Consider the following 17,876-nt stretch of genomic DNA (forward strand, 5'->3'; position numbering starts at 1 on the left):
CGACAAACTTCTATGTCATTGGCCTCTGCTTCTTGTTCTTTGTGCTGTGGTTCTGCTTCAGAAAGATCACCTTCTCTGCATTTTTCATCTATTTGAACAGTGGTTATCTCTTTAATAGTGCTGTCATTTTCTTGTTCTTTTTGCAATTCATCTTCTGCAAATATCACATCTCTACTGACAATTACCTTGCAGGTAGTGGGATCCCATAGGCGATACCCCTTAACTCCGTCAGCATAAACCAAGAATATACATTTTCTAGACTTTGGGTCCAACTTTGTTCTTTCCTGGGAATTGTACATCACGTACACTAGACAATCAAATATATGTAAAGAAGAATAATTAGGTGGCTTACCTTGCCACATCTCCATTGGTGTCTTCAACCCAATTGCAGTTGATGGTGACCGATTTATCACATAACAGGTGGTTTTAACAGCTTTTGCCCAAAAAGACTTGGCTAAACCTGCAGTTTGCAACATAGCTCGTGCTCTTTCTAGGAGAGTCCTATTCATTCGCTCTGCTACACCATTTTGCTGAGGAGTATATGCAACTGTGAATTTTCGTTGAATACCTGCTTGCTTGCAAAATGTTAGAAAATCACCATCGACATATTCTCCTCCATTATCTGTCCTTAAACACTTAATCTTCTTTCAAGATTCAAGTTCTAACTTTGCTTTGAACTCTTTGAACATCACAAACACGTCTGACTTCTTCTTGATTGGGTACACCCATAGCCTCCTAGAGTAATCATTAATAAATGATACAAGATATTTTGCTCCTCCTAGGGACATCTCCGGTGATTCCCACACATCAGAATGAATCAACTCCAATATGTGTTTTCTCCGAGCAGTTGATCTACCAAATTTCAATCTATGTTGTTTGCTTGTAACGCAGTGCTTACAAAACGGTAAATTTACCGATTTGAACCTGGAAATGAGATTATGTTCTACAAGAATCTTCAAGCTTTGTTCTGACATGTGGCCCAGTTTGCAATGCCATATCATCGTCATTTCTTCTTGGCTTGCTGAAGCAACTGATGCCCCTGCCTCTTGCAAAGTATCTCCTACAAGTATGTATAGATTTGCTGTAATCTTTTCAGTTTTTTTACCACAAGAGCTCCTTTAACAACTTTTAAGATCCCACTTTCAATATGGGTCTTGAAACCAAGTTTATCCAGTTGCCCAATCAACAACAAATTCTTCTTCAAGCCTTTCACGTGTCTTACCCCTCGAAGTGAACGAATAGAACCATCAAATATTTTTATTTTGACAGTACCTATTTCAACAATTTCTAAGGCATGATCGTTTCCCATAAACACCAATCCTTCCAAGACAGGTTCATATGTACAAAACCAATCACGATGAGGAGTCAAGTGCCATGTTGCTCCTGAATCAACAATCCAAACATCAGTAAGTTGTTTACTGCCTTTAGAACCAATTGTTGCTTTACCATACAGGATTTCTCCATCATCAGAGGTGCTCACAATACATCCTTGAGAACTTGATCTTTTTGGAGCCTTCTCTATACTCTTCTTATTCTAATAATCTTTCTTGAAGTGCCTTTTCTTATTACAATTATAGTATTTGACCAGCTTCTTATTTTGTGAATTTGGTCTACTTGACTCCCACTGGAACCACGCTCCATTGATCTCCCTCTTGTCATCAACAAAGCCTCTGCTTGTTTTGAGTTCTCTAATCTATCTTTCTTATTCTTGCGCCTAGATTCTTCTTCAAGAACCACAACAGCCATGTCATCAAAAGAAAGATAATCAGTCAAAACATTATTAGTTAAGTTAATAATAAGATGATCATATGAATCTGGTAGACTTTGAAGTAAGAGCTCTGCAAGTTCATTTTTTGCTATGGTATATTCCAACGATGAGAGTTTGGAAAATAGCGTATTTAGATTGTTGATGTGATTCGTTGCCGATGTGGACTCACTCATTCAAAGAGTATAAAGTCTTCTCTTCAAGAATATCTTGTTGTGTAGTGACTTGACTTCATATAATTTGGTGAGAGCATCAAAAATTTTTTTTGCTGTCTTTTTTCTGCTACACTTGATAAAACTGAGTTTGTGGTGCGGAATTTATAACCCACAAACTAATCGGCAAGTACACCGGGTCGTACCAAGTAGTACCTCAAGTGAATGAGGGTCAATCCCACGAGGATTGATAGACTAAGCAACAATAATTGCGTGATTTACTTAGTTAGACAAATATAAAATTGTGGTTTGAGAGTTCAAAAGCATTAACAGTAAATTCAGAGTATCAGAAAGTAAGCAGTAAATTGGTGTGAATAATATGGGAGAAAACAGTTAAGGTTTCAGTGATATTTATCTTCCGGATTAACTTTTCTTACCAACTATTTTAATCATGCAAGATTCAATTCATGGCAAACTATATGTGACTAAACCCTAATTCCTTAGACTTTTTTAGTCTCCTCTAACCTTCATCAACCGCCAATTCCTTGGTCACTTGATTCCAATTAGAGGGTTAAGTTCAATTCTAGTTTATATGCCACAAAAATCCTAATTATCCAAATATAAGAGGATTATATGTCACGTATCCCGTTAAGTCCAGATAATTAGAAATTTTGAGAAATTGTCTTCAAGCTATTGTTCAAGCAGAGAGCTTTTCCAAGTTTTACAAGAACTCAATTAGAACAAGGGTCATACTTTCGTTCCACCCAAATTCATAAGATAAAGAACGAAAATAATTCTTGAAATTGAAATCAATACATGAATTAAAATAGAACAATAATAGTATTAATCTATAGAATAAACAGAGCTCCTAACCTTAACAGTGGAGGTTTAGTTGCTCATGGTTCAAAGAGAAAACAAGGATTCTGAAAAACTGTAAAGTGCGGAATCAGGTATGAGAGAAGAGATATGAAGCCCATATGAAGCCCGAAGGGCTGATTCTTTTTCCTTTTATATCTAATCCTAATTAATGTAAAATATATTTTCTAAAACTAAATAATATCTTTTCCTATTTGTAATTAAAATAAAGTTTTAATCAAAATTAAATAATATCTTCGTACATAGCTTCAATTGGCATGGGGACCATGGTGTAGTAATGAACTGGCGCCTAACTTGGGAAATTCCAAGTTAGGCGCCACCCTTGCAGTGCCTCCAGGGAGTGCTTCACGTTGAACTGGCACCTAACTTCACAATGCCCAGGCAATCCTGTTTCTTAGAGTTTTGCTTCTTCCGGCGCCTAACTCGGGATTCTCCAAGCTAGGCGCCACTATGCCAGTGTGCCTTTGATGAAAGTGTAATGTATTATATATTGTTGGAAAGATTTGGAAGTTAGATTTCTAATGCCACTAGAATCACGTCAATTGGACCTCTGTAGCTCAAGTTATTTCTGTTTGAGTGCAAGGAGGTCGGGGTTGACAGCATCATTCGCTTTCTTCCTTTTCTGCTACAAAACTCCGTCAAATCCATCCGAATGCTACTTGAAATAAAAAAAATTGTAAAAATCTCAAAGTAGCATTCATAGTGGCTAAAGGTAATTAAATCTTGATTAAACTTAATATTTCAAATGCAAATTCATTAGGAAAATATATGAAAGATGCTCACGCATCAGTCAGCTAGTGCCAAGTGTAAGTTTGCAACAGCATTGTTGTCCATCTCCTTCCATTTTTCATCTGTAATTCCAGTGGGTCTACCTTCAATTGCTGCCACACAATTGTCTTTTCTCATAATGGTTTTTATCTTCAATTTCCATACAAAAAAATTACTCCCACTAAATTTTGGAATTTCATACTTTGCTACCATTTTTTTAGACGGTAACTCGCAGTAAAAAAAAAATATTAATCAGCAACCTTTGGCTCTGATATCACTGTTAGATACCAGACAAATGACACAGCAAAATATAGAGATAAAAAATTAGAAATTTGTATAAAAAATGGAAACAATTGAATAACTTTCTCTTAGAATTACAACTTCTCTCTATCACAAGGAGATTACAATAACACTCTCTCTTGATAAAAGGAGAACACACTTCTCTCTATATATAGAAGAAAACTACTCAAAGAAATATTATGTTATTCTATCTGGATGACTTAATTGAAATGAATTAAAGAAAAAACTCAATTTATAGGTGACTCTTTTCAATATGAACCATCTGTTAATTAGAGGTATATAATTCTTCTCTTTTTCAACCATTAAAATTCTAAGGTTATAAACTAGGATTGCTTATTACCTTTCATTTTATTTAGTTATTATTTATTTATTTATTTTCTAAAATTAGCTTTACTAATTTTCACACTAATTGACATTATACAGTTAATTTAAAATGATCAAAATATTTTTTAAGGATTAATTTGAGTAATGATCTAATAGTGATCTCTAATCTTAAAAAAGTCTAAAAAAAATGTCTAAAGTATTTAGGGTAGATTGTAATCTAATTTGAGTCTTGTCTAAGATGGTTAGGAAAAGACTTAATAACCTAAGTGTTCCGAGGGTTACCTGAAATGTTGAAGTCGATCTCGAATGAGATCTTCTGGGGTGATTGGAGCCGCCGTGTCTGACTTGTTGGGGCTTGAGATGCTGCTGGTCTTCAATCACTGGAGGGTGGTGGTACCTGCAAGAGACTCCGATGCTTAAGTCAGTACGGGATTTTATGCAGGTTTTTTGTAGAATTGGAGTATGAGTTATACTTGGGTGCTCCAGTGTATTTATAGTAGTATGGAGTGACCTTCCTTGAGATAAGTTTGTTATCTCATCTTATCTTGGGTGAGGTCACGTATCTTTTGGTCAACCGCCTTTAGAGGGGCCGTAATTCTTAGCTTTGGGCCTGTTTGGGCCTCTATGGTGATGTGGCCGAGCTCTTTAGGAAGAGGTCGGTGTCGACCAACCCTTACCAGAAGTCGGTTGTTTTGACGTCGTCCAACCTGGACAGTTCAGCTCGGTCCAGGGTATAAACAGTGTCCCTGCTTGAACTTCGATCTTTCCCCTTGTGGTCGTGCTTTTTTAAACTTCGACCCCTTTTGAGGAAGTCGTGTTCAAGCATCCTGGTCTTGCTCCTTTCTTGGGCAAATTCCACGTTTAAATGCTTTCCAAAACGCAAAAAGTGCTTTTGCTTTAAATGCCGCGTTACTCCCAAGGGTAACCATTTTTGGGCTTAAGCGTGCGCTTTTAAAAGCTCTTTATTAGGGCTTTTAATTTTATTTTGTCGTTTCATTCCCTCCTTCCATTTGAATTTAGAGAAGTTTTTCTTTCTTCTGTAAAGAACACCCTCTTTTATTTGAAATCGTTGCTTCTTTGTTTGTTTCTTTTGTCTCAAACTTGAAAAAAGAGTTTCTCTTTTCTGATTTCTTGCCCCAAGTTTCCTACTTTTCCTTTTTGAAGCGCTTGTTGGTGTGGATTGCTCGTGTTTCTGTCGTGTATTCATCGCGCTCACTCCTTCTTCATCACGGGTTGGTGCTCTTCTCTTTCCTGTGTCTTAATAGTCATCTTTCTTTGTGCTTTACTGTTTGCGTGCTTTTCTTTTTGCACAAAGTTTTGATCTTCGTTGAGATTCTTTCGAAAAGTTTGAAACTTTCTGGAAAGATTGCATGTCCTTGTTTCTTCAAATTTGTGATCTTGTTTTATCTCTGTTCCTTCGTTTTGGGGAACTGTAGGAGCTTAGGCTTCCGTCATTTTAGGGAACTGTAGGAGCTTAGGTTTTGGTTTATCACATTTCTGCATTCTGTGCTTACTGCCTCCAAAGGGTTCTCCTGGACTTTTGGTGCTGATTCGATTCTTTCTTTGTGAATCCTGGGGTGCCCTTTTGCTGCCATACTTGCTGTTTGTTGCTTTTTTGCTTTTGTCCGAGTTGTTTGGTAGTGACCCCCTTTTTATTTTCCTTTGCTGTAGGTGTAGTTTGCTATATGTCTTCTCGTAAGAATATTGTCGAGATGTCCACAAAGGTCCCTCCTGGTATGGCCGATTGGTTAGATTTGATAGTCCTGATGTGTGTTACTGTGGCCGATCCGGAGTACTGTGAGAGACTTAGGAGGTTCCATAGGGTGTGTAGTAATAGAGAGGACGAGAAGAATTACAAACTGTTGTTGCCCGACCCTGAGGAGAGGGTTAGTTTCCCTCCCTTAACTCAGGGAGAACGCCCCTTCTTCTATGCTTATGACTATTTCTTTAGTCAGCTGAATATCACCATCCCTTTTACTGTTTTTGAAACCGACCTCTTATGAACTTGTAATGTGGCCCCTCCCAGCTTCATCCGAACTCTTGGGCCTTCATTAAGATTTTTCAGCTGTTGTGTCAAGAATTAGGTATCCAACCTACCATATCCCTTTTTCTTTACCTTTTTGTGTTGACAAAACCTAGAGTGGCCAAGAAGAAAGCTTCTTAAATTTCCTTCCAAGCTACCCAGGGGAAGAAAGTATTTTCAATGTTTGACGAGTCCTTTCGGGATTTTAAGAACTACTACTTCAAGGTCCGAGCTGTTGAGGATGCTCGCCCTTTCTTTTTGGATGAGAATGATGAGCCCACCTTCCCTTTATGGTGGCAAAAGGATACAGTGGTAGTCAAGTATCCTTGGGAGAGTTTAAGTGAGGTAGAGCAAGCTTTTGTGGGTATTTTGGAAAAGCACTGGGGGGAGCCTCCTCATCTGGATACTAAGAGATTTTTGGAAGATCCTTCCCTCCTTCTTGCTAAACTAGGTAGTGTCCGACTTCTTTTTGTGTAGAAGTGGTTACCTTTTGCTGTTTATCGTTTTTGTCTTTTGAATTCTATTTGTGTAACTGTTTCCCTAGCTTCCTTTTTCAGAAATGGTGAAATCTTCGGATTCTATGAAGTCTTTCAGAGAAGGGTTCTTCTGTACAAGTGCCTCCTAAGAAGCCGGCCACTGACTCTCAGGGTCCGAGGAAGATCATCCCGACTCCTCGAGTTCGAATGATTTCCTATGACCCTTTCCTAATGGCTTCTGGTGTTGCCTCCTCTCCTACTGCTACTGGTCTTCCTCCCAAAAAATAGAAGACCGCTAGGATTTATGATCTGAACCATAAAGAGTTTGATGGCATGGGTTTTGCTACCGAGTTGATAGCTCGAATATTACCATCCCTTTTACTGCTTTCAAAACCGACCTCTTGTGGACCTGTAATGTGGTCCCTTCTCAGCTTCATCCGAATTCTTGGGCCTTTATAAAGATTTTCCAGCTGCTGTGTCAAGAACTGGGTGTCCGACCTACAATGTCCCTTTTTCTTTATCTGTTTGTGTTGACAAAACCTGGGGTGGCCAAGAAGAAGGCTTCTTGGATTTCCTTCCGAGCTACCCAGGGGAAGAAAGTATTTTCGATGTTTGACGACTCTTTTCGGGACTTTAAAAACTACTATTTTAAAGTCCGAGCTGTTGAGAATGCTCGCCCTTTCTTTTTAGATGAGAACGATGAGCCGACCTTTCCTTTATGGTGGCAAAAAGAACCTGTAGTTCTTAAGTATCCCTGGGAGAGTTTAGATGAGGTAGAACAGGCCTTTGTGGGTGTTTTAGAGGAACATTGGGGGGAATCTCCTCATCTGGATACGAAGAGATTTTAAGAGATCCTTCCCTCCTTCGTGCTGAGATAGGTAGCATCCGACCTCTTTCTTCACTGATAGTTTTCTTCTATTGTCTGTGAATTTATCCTTTTCCAACTGTGTAACTGTTTCCCTGGCTTATTTTCAGAGATGGTTAAATCCTCAGATTCCATGAAGTCTTTTCGGAAGGCCAAGAAGGCGGTGGCCACCCAAAATCTATCAAATAAGACTTTGGGGGAGCAGTCTTCGGCACAGCTGCCTCTGAAAAAGCTGACAGCTGAGTCTCAGGGTCCGAGAAATATTATTCCGACCCTAAGAGTTCGGACAGTTCCATCTGACCCATCTCAGACGACCTCTGGTGCTGTTGAACCCTCTCCTACTGCTGTTAGTCCCCCTCCCAAGAAGCAAAAGACTGTTGGGACTTATAACCTTGATGACAAAGAATTTGATGGTGTGACTTTTGCTACAGAATTGATTGCTCCGTATGGTAAAGTCCCTTTGGACAACGTTTCGATCCTTCATCACCTTGACTTTATAACGAGCAATAGTATTCGGATGGCCAATTTGGGTGCGGCCTTATCCCGAGTTGTCCGGGAGTCTCCTGTTCATGCTACTAGAGCCTTTATGGAGGATGGAAAGTCTGAGTATGATAGGATTAAGGTTTTGAAAGACGAGCTGGTTGCTCAGGTGGCTAAATTGGAGCTTGATGTTGAGAAGGAGAAGTCCCGAGCTACTGCAGCAGAGGCGGCTGCGAATCTGGCTGAGGAGACGGCTAAGAAGTATAAGGAGAGTTATACTTGCACATATGGCGAGCTTCTGGAGACTAGGGAGAGACTTCAGTCTGCTCAGGATGATTACGCCGAGCTTTAAGGTCATATGGTGAGCAGTATGATCGAGATGTATGAAAATCTAAAGGCACAAGTTCGGGTTCTTGCTCCTGAGCTCGACCTCTCCTTATTCAGTATGGACAATGTGTGGAGGATGGCAGGATTGTACTTACCCCAGATGATGAAGATGAAGGTCCTCCCCTGGTGTCGCCTGCCAAGGCTTCCTCAGCTTCTACTACTGCATCTCCTTCTGGTGAGGTGGTCCCTCTTGAGCCCGAGCCTGACTTGGAGATTCTGAATGGGCCGGCTGGAGTTGTCAATGCCACCCTGATATCAACTATGCCTCCACCTCCTCCTAAGGATGTTGCTATTGGGGCGATCTTGGATCCCCTTTGATTCCTTTGTTGTATTTTTGTTTTGCTTATGTGTTGGTATAGTCCGACCTGTGGACTTGTTGAACTTGTTGGTTTTTGTAAGTCTTTGTGGATGACTCTTTGACACTTTGTTGCTTCTTAGCAACTTTTATTTTAAAAACAACACTTTAAACTCGGCAGCCTTTGAGTCTTTACTACTTTAGAATGATGCATTGACTTTGCTTGTGTTGATATGCTTTGTATTTGGAGGTTGTTTTTCAACCTTTATTTAGAGGAGGTTGCTCTTCAACCTTTATATAGGTGCTCTGGGCTTCCTTGGTTTGAGACCCCTTAAGGTGGGCTTTGCCTTGGTCCCTCTTGTGGTGGCTACTTCCTTTCCTTAGTCAGCTATATCATCTCTGCAACTTGTCATCAGGCTTCTTAGTCGAATTCCAAAAAACCTTTTTGGGTATAAAACCCTCTTAGTTTGTTTGGATGACCTTCTTAGCCTTAGCCTTGTAGTAGGGATTATCCTTTTTGAATAGTATCTCTCTTCAGGAGTTTTGTATCCCTTTTAGCTGGGCTTTTCGACCTTTGGACTTTTACTTATTCTCTTTTTTCGAGGTCGTATTTGTCCTTTTTGGTCGCCTCCTTTTGGTGTTGATCTGTATGCCTTTGCTATCCGGGCTTTTTAGTCTTATTCTAACAACTTTTTAGGTAGTGTCCCAATAGGGAGCCTTTTCTTTATAGTTTGTTTGGATAACTTTTTAGCTCCATTTCGAGGTCGTGCTCTTGCTTTAGGTAAAATCCTTTCCAGTGCTTGTACTTTTTTAGCTGAGCATTTCGGGCCTTGGTTTATTAACCTTTTTTGGCCTCTGCGAGTTGTTTTTGTCCCTTTTTAGTGATCCTTTCATTAGTCTGACTTCTCTGTTGGGCTTTATTAAGTTATTTTTAGTAATTCCATTTTTAGTTAGACCTCGTCAGGTCACTTTTTTTGGGTTACTTTTTATAACTTCTTGCATTATCTTGCTTCTATCGCTTCACCTTGCCGACCTCTTTTAATCGAGCGATGAATTTCGCGTTTTATGAGCTTAGATTAATGTGTCTTAGTAGGAAACTTTTTAAGGAGTTGATAACTTTTATTCAAATAATAATGAGATAAAAACAAAAATAAAAATATGTACATGAGAGTGCTTACCCTTCGAGGTCAGGCAGCTCTTTAGATCTTGGCCTGGCGCCTCATTAAAAAAACCTTTTTAGGAAAAAGAGTGCACCTTGACCTAAGATCTTTATTATTTTCTAGCTATAGTACCTTCTTAGGTTACAGGCATGCCATGACCTTGGTAGCTCTCGCCCTTCGAGGTCGGACACTTTATAGTAGCCTTTTCCTAGTACTTCTGTCACTCGGTATGGCCCTTTTCAGTTAGCTGCTAGCTTCCCTTCTCCTGACCGACCTGCTCCGATATCATTTCAGATTAAGATGAGATCATTGGTGGTGAAGCTTTGCTAGATTACCTTCTGATTATACCTCAGAGCCATTCGACACTTTAGGGCTTCCTTTCTAATCTGAACTCTTTCTCGAACTTCTGGAAGTAGGTCGAGCTCTTCCCTTTGAGCTTGGAAGTTTGTGTCTTTGTTGTAGAGGATCACTCTAGGGGATCCTTCTTCTACCTCCACGGGAATCATTGCCTCTATTCCGTAAGAAAGTCAGAATGGCGACTCTCCGGTGGTTGAGTGTGGTGTTTTCCGGTATGCCAATAAAACTTGTGGGAGCTCTTCGGCCCAAGCTCCCTTGGTGTCCTATAGTCTTCATTTTAACCCGTCCAGTATGACTTTGTTGGCGGCTTCCGCCTGTCCATTGGCTTGTGGGTGCTCTACGGAGGTGAACTGGTGCTTGATTTTCAAATCGGCTACCAGGTTTCTGAAGCCTGTGTCGGTGAACTGAGTGCTATTATAAGTGGTAATGGAGTATGGGACCCCAAACCCCATGACAATGTTTCTGTATAAGAACTTCCGACTTCTTTGGGCGGTGGCAGTGGCTAAAGGTTCAGCCTCGATCCATTTTGTGAAATAGTCTAATCCTACAATGAGGAACTTGACTTGCCCTGATCCCTGAGGGAAAGGTCCGAGGAGGTCGAGCCACTTTGAAAATGGCCAGGATGAAGTTACACAAATAAGTTCTTTGGGTGGTGCGATGTGAAAGTTGGCATGCTTCTGACATGGGGGGCATGTTTTGATGAACTCTGTTGCTTCCTTTTGCAAGGTCGGCTAGTAAAAACCAGCTCAGAGTACTTTTTTGGAGAGAGCTCGTACCCCGAGGTGGTTGCCGCACATGCCACTGTGGATTTCTTCAAGAACTTCCCTCGTAGTGGAGGTCGGGACGCATTTTAGGAGGGGTGCAGAGATTCCTCTCCTGTATAGGACGTCGTGTACTATGGTGTAGTGCTGCGCTGCTCGTACTAGCCTTTTTGTCTCCTTTTTGTCTGCAGGAAGTGTTTCAGACTTGAGATAGCTGACTATGGGAGTCATCCACCCTTGATCTTGGTCTGATATGCTTAAGACCTTTTTCTCTTCCGTGGTTGAAAAATTTTGTAGTGTTTCTTGGATGAGGCTTCTTTTATTGCCTCCTGGTTTGGTGCTGGCTAGTTTCAAAAGTGCATCAGCTCCGGCATTTTGTTCACTAGGTATATGTCGAATCTCATATCCCGTGAATTGTCCGAGCTATTCTCTGGTCTTGTCTAGGTACTTCTTCATGGTGGGATCCTTAGCCTGGTATCTCCCTTCTATTTGGGAGGTGACTACCTGTGAGTCGCTGAAGATGGTAAGCTTTTGAGCACCGACCTCTCTAGCCAACTTCAAACCTGCCAGTAGGGCTTCGTACTCGGCTTGGTTATTTGAGGTGGGAAATCCGAACTTTAAGGAGAGCTCAAGTTGAGTTCCTTGGTTACTTTCTAGGATTACTCCGGCTTCACTTCCGGCTTTGTTTGATGAACCGTCAACGTAGAGGTTCCAGCCTGTGGGGGTGTCTGGGGTGTCGGTGTACTCTGCAATGAAGTCGGCCAGATATTGGGACTTGATGGCTGTTCGAGTTTCATACTTGAGATCGAACTCGGACAACTCGACTGCCCATTGTAGAATTCTTCCAGCTAAGTCTGTTTTCTGTAGAATACTTTTTATAGGTTGATTGGTCCATACTCTGATATTGTGAGCTTGAAAGTATGGCCGGAGTCGTCGGGAAGTGAGTATAAGGGCGTAGGCGAACTTTTATATCTTTTGATAGTTTAGTTCAGCCCCTTGTAGAGCCTTACTGATAAAGTAGATGGGTCGTTGCCCATTTTTGTCTTCTCTAACTAGTGCTGAAGCTATTGCCCGACTTCCTACGGCGAGATATAGGATTAGTTCTTCGCCTTCCCTGGGTCGGGTTAGGATGGGTGGTCGCCCTAGGAGTGTCTTGAATTCTTGAAAGGCTTTTTCACATTCTGGGGTCCATTCGAACCTTTTTTCTTTCCTTAGTGTTGCGTAGAGAGGGAGAGATCTTAATGCTGATCTAGCTAGGAATCTAGACAGAGCCACTAGTCTTCCATTGAGCTGTTGGACCTCCTTAACATAGGTCGGGCTTTTCATGCTAAGTATGGCCTGGCATTTATTCGGGTTTGCTTCAATCCCCCTTTGAGTGAGCATGAAGCCCAGGAATTTGCCAGCTTCTACTGTGAAGGTGCACTTTGTGGGGTTAAGTTTCATCCCATGCTTTCTTATGGTGTTGAACACTTCAGTGAGGTCGGATAACAACGTTTCCTCTCTTTGTGTTTTTACCAGCATGTCGTCTACATAAACTTCCATCAGCTTTCCGATGTGATTGACGAACACTTTGTTCATCAATCTTTGATATGTAGCCCCTGTATTCTTGAGTTCAAAAGGCATGACTACATAGCAGTAGTTTGCTCTTGGGGTTAGGAATGATGTTTTCTCCTGGTCGAGTTGATACATCGGGATTTAGTTGTATCCCGAGTAAGCATCCATGAAGGAGAGGTACTTGTATCCCGATGAAGCGTCGACTAGTGTGTCTATATTCGGGAGTAAGTAAGGATCTTTTGGGCAGGCTTTATTGAGGTCGGTGTAATCAGTGCACATCCGCCACTTCCCATTTGACTTTTTGACCAATACTACATTGGCTAGCCATAATGGATATTTTACCTCCCTTATGAACCTTGCCTCCAACAAGGTCTATACCTGCTCCTCTACGACTTGCGACCGATCTGGACCAAGCTTCCTACACTTCTGTTGTACTGGTCGAGACCCAGGATATACGGCTAACTTATGACACATTAGTCCGGGATCAATACTGGGCATGTTGGCAGCTTTCTATGCAAAGAGGTCAGAATTATCCTTTAGGAGCTTTGTTAGCAGCTCATTTAGGCCTTCATTTAGACTCGCCCCTATGTTTGTTATTTTGTCTTGAGTTTCACCGATTTGAACTTCTTCGGTCTCGCCTTCCGGTTGAGGGAAGAGTTCCTCGCAAGCCCGGATTCCTCCGAGTTTTATAGTATTGATTTCCTTTCCTCTAGGGTCACCTTTAAGGTTCAGACTTTCATTATAATAGCGTCACGCGAGTTTTTGGTTTCCCTTTACAGTAGTGATCCCTTCTGAAGTTGGGAATTTAATGCATAGGTACGGAGTGGAGACCACTACGGCGAGCTGGTTCAGCGTTGTCCGACCTATTAGAGTGTTATAGGCTGAGCTCACGTTGACTACGATGTAGTCTATGCTTAACATCCTAGACCGAGTTCCTTTTCCAAAGGTTGTGTGTAGTGGGATGTACCCTAGTGGCTGAATTGGGGCGTCTTCTAGCCCGAATAAGCTATTTGGATATGCTCTGAGTTCTTTTTCTTATAGGCCGAGCTTGTCGAAGGCGGATTTGAACAGTATATCCGCAGAGCTTCCTTGGTCGACCAATGTTCGGTGGAGGTTGGCATTGGCTAGTATGATAGTAACAACCACAGGGTCATCATGTCTTGGGATGATGCCTACGGTATCCTCTTGAGTAAAAGTGATAGTGGGGAGGTCTGATGGCCTATCCCCTTCTCCGACGTGGTACACCTCTTTAAGGTGTCTTTTTCGGGATGACTTGGAGATCCCTCCTCCTGTGAATCCTCCGTTGATCATGTGAATGTGCTTTTCAGGGGTGTGAAGGAGACGTTTAGCTTGTCCTCCTTCGTCGCCCCTTCTTCGCTTTTTTGTTTCGTCTGTCCTGTTGGCCAGGAACCTGTCTAGTCTTCCATCCTGGGCTAGTTTTTCTATGACATTCTTCAGGTCGTATCACTCGTTGGTAGGGTGCCCGTAGACTCGGTGGTATTCGCAATACTATGTCCGACTTCCTCCTCTTTCGAGGGGCGGGATCTTCTCAGTGTTGCATATCTCTCTGTAGATATCCACAAGGGACACCCGAAGAGGAGTGTAGTTGTGGTACTTTCTAGGTTTTTCAGTAGGTTGGTCTTCTTTTTTCCTGGACTCTTTATCCTTGTCCTGAGGTGGGTAGGAGAAAATCCGGATTATGAGGCTTCTCCTAATCGAGAGTTCTCATCCATATTAATGTACTTTTCCGCCCGCTCTTGTACCTCATTTAGAGATGTTGGCTGTTTTTTGGATATGAAGTGGTTAAAGGGTCCTTCTCGCATACCATTGATAAGTCCCATAATTGCTGCTTCTATAGGGAGATTCTGTATGTTGAGGCATGCTTTATTGAATCTTTCCATATAACTGCGGAGGCTCTCCCGATCTCCTTGTTTAATCTCTAGCAGGCTTGGAGCATGCTTGGTATTGTCTTTCTGGATGGAAAATCAGGCTAAGAACTTCTTGGCGAGGTCCTCGAAACTTGTGATCGACCTCGGCGGCAAGCTGTCGAACCACTTTATTTTCATCTTGGTCAAGGTAGTCGGGAAGGCTTTGCAATGAGTTGCGTTTGAAGCATCCGTGAGGTACATCCGACTCCTAAAGTTGCTGAGGTGATGACTTGGGTTGGACGTACCATCGTATGGGGTCATGTCTGGGGCTTTGAAGTCCTTTGGGACTTTAGCCTTCATGATTTCTTTTCTGAACGGGTCTTGGTCCTTGTGGGGCTATCTTCACGATTGGACCGAGCAGTTCTAGTTTTGAGGTCGGCTTCGAGCTTTAAGAGTTTGTCTTCCAGCTCTCGACGTCGTCTTGTTTCTCTCTGAAGATCTCGCTCGGCTTCGCGTTGACGTTCGGCGTGTTGTTCAAGCTGTTTGAGGCGATCCTGCTCTTCACGGATGGCATCTAAGATTTTTGTATTTGGGGTTTGCTTGTCTCCCTTGGATTGAGGTGGGTCCTTTGATGTAGCATTCGTGTTCTTAAGCGGCGTTCTTTCTTCCAAACCAGAGTTATGATCGTTGTTAGGTTATCTGCCATGATGGTGGGATGACTTCCAGGTTCCCCGGCAACGGCACCAATGTTCTGAGGGTTACCTGAAACATTGAGGTCGATCTCGGATGAGATCTTTTGCAGTGATCAGAGCCGCCGTGTCTGACTTGTTGGGGCTTGCGATGCTGATGGTCTTCGATCATCGGAGGGTGGTGGTACCTGTAAGAGACTCTGATGCTTAAGTCAGTACGGGCTTTTATGCAGGTTTTTTGTAGAATTAGAGTATGAGTTATACCTGGGTGCTCCAGTGTATTTATAGTAGTGTGGATTGACCTTCCTTGAGATAAGTTTGTTATCTTATCTTATCTTGGGTGAGGTCACGTATCTTTTGGTCAGCCGCCTTTAGAGGGGCCATACTTCTTAGCTTTGGGCCTGTTTGGGCCTCTATGGTGATGTGGCCGAGCTCTTTAGGAAGAGGTCGGTGTCGACCAACCCTTACCAGAAGTCGGTCGTTTTGACGTTGTCCAAAAGTCCTTCTGCTACATCTGAGGTAATTCAAATAACTTTTTTTAAAAAGCATATGAAGTCTACTAATAAGACCTCATAAAGTGTTTCCTTAAAATCTGGTACCTCAGAATTTGTTTTAAAACAAACATCAAACAAACTTGAGTCTTTCATATGTGCTAACATGGCTTTGTCTTTGGTGGAGAAAGTATTTTCCAGACCTTGGTAGACCAGATGGAAATATGCCATTTCAATGCTCAGGATGGCGTCCGCATGGCATTTATTGAAAATTATGTATTTGACCAAAAACTTGATAAAATTACAAACCAGTTCAGCTTGGTCTAGTTCGATTTGAGTGTTAAGACCTGGTTTATTAGTTTTTTGGACGAAATGTGTCACTTCCGATGCTTCCACTCCGTACACTTGCATCTACCTCCTCCGCCTCCTCCTACTCTACTGCTCCTTTGCTTCACTGCTCCGTTCCGGTGAGGCTTTCCTTTTATTCCTCCCAAAGAAGAACTACATGTCCTAAGTTCTGCTATTTCTGTCAATTCACCGTTACGTGCGGCACCGCCATCACAAAGATCAACGAGACACAGTATAATGACACTGTTTTGAAGGCTAAATGTCCCGTTCTCATTGAGTTCGTCGCTAACTGTGTGGTGCTTGCCGTTTGATCTCTCCCGCTATGGAATCCCTAGCTCAGGTCTCTCTCACCCTCCAAATTCCTTTTTCCTGAAGAATTTATCGTGCCGTTTTCTACTATCTGATAATATTAATTAATTTATTCATTAATTAACAATAAATAATTCTTCTTTTGATAACAAAATTTAGAGTGTTGGTTAGAGTGTTGTCTTATTTCATATGTCTCCATTGAATGAAACAAAAGTAAAAAAAACCACTGTGAGTTTTTTAATAGAGAGATATTTTCCATGCTAGCAACACATACTTAAGCTTGGGATGATTTATAACCTTGATGAACCATGAAAGTAAGGACAGGATTTTAAGAAATGCAACACATCTTGTCATATGAACAGAACTTCTTGCTGAATGTTCTTAAGGATATTCTCTCAAACTGAAATGTTTTGTATCATAAATTGCAGGAATATGAAGACAGATTAACAGTGGTGAAGATTGATCATGATGCGAACCCTAGGCTAATTGAAGAGTACAAAGTTTATAGGCTACCAACATTGATCCTCTTCAAGAATGGACAAGAAGTTCCAGAAAGTAGAAGAGAAGGTGCAATCACCAAAGTTAAACTTAAAGACTATGTGAATGCTTTATTGGAATCAATCTCAGTTTCGTAGAGACGAGTCAAAATTCTGTTTCCCTCTCGGTTTGTTGGATTTCTACATTCTTGAGTCAACTGTATAACATAAGCTGCAAATACAGGATATTTTGTTTAAGTAAATTTGTGACTTTCTATCCCTTTTTGGGTTTCCCTTTGTTGTTTAATTCAAGTGTATAAATTTCTTCTCCTTTGATAGAAGTATAATTGGTAATTTTGTTAAACAATCAAGAGGCTTAATGTAATTAGGGTTATGAAATTTGATGTTATTACAAAATTTTATTCCACAAAATTGAAAGCCTTAAATGAGTGATTCATAACTCTATCTGCAGCACCACCAGTATCCCCAGCACTACTTCTTCTTTGCATGAATGAAAATGATGTTTATACAAAGTTATAGATAATTGTGGAAGTAGCAAATAATTCAATATATTAGAAATGTAAGTATATATAACTCACTTCAATGTTAATAGAGCAGAGTAATAGATTGAAAAGCAAAAATGGTATGGCATAAAGGTAATTAAAGTATTACAGTCATCATTGTTCCAAAAGAAAAAAACCCAAATATTTAAAATAAAGATCTTATAGGACATGAACAAAGGCCATGCTATAGTATCTTAATATCAAGGAAGTTTAAAAATAGACAAATTCATAGGGAAAAGGAACTTCTAAACTATTGGACTAATATTACGAACATTTTCTTACAGGGTGTAACACACCCTCTCTCTCTCTCTCTCTCGCTCTCTCTCTATCTATCTCTCTCTAATGGTAGTGCAAATCCTCAAACCAAATTCCTGTGCTCTTTGTCATCTCTTATTCTCCAAAAGGTTACGAATTTCAACTTCCACCACTCGTTCGGTTTCGCAAGCACCCACTTCTTCTTTTTTTTCTTCTACGCACGTCGATGCCCTGATCTCCATCTTCACCAAACGACCCTTCACTCCAGACACCCCTGAACTCACCCAAAACAAAACAAAACAAATTGAGCAATTAACATTACAATTAGGATTGT

General features: G+C 41.1%; 1 pseudogene; it reads left to right on the forward strand.

Annotated features, from left to right (window-relative positions):
* Positions 15,766 to 17,496, forward strand: LOC107648287 (annotated as a pseudogene).

The sequence above is a fragment of the Arachis ipaensis genome, chromosome B01 (assembly GCF_000816755.2).
Source record: "Arachis ipaensis cultivar K30076 chromosome B01, Araip1.1, whole genome shotgun sequence".
Classification (NCBI taxonomy): domain Eukaryota; kingdom Viridiplantae; phylum Streptophyta; class Magnoliopsida; order Fabales; family Fabaceae; genus Arachis; species Arachis ipaensis.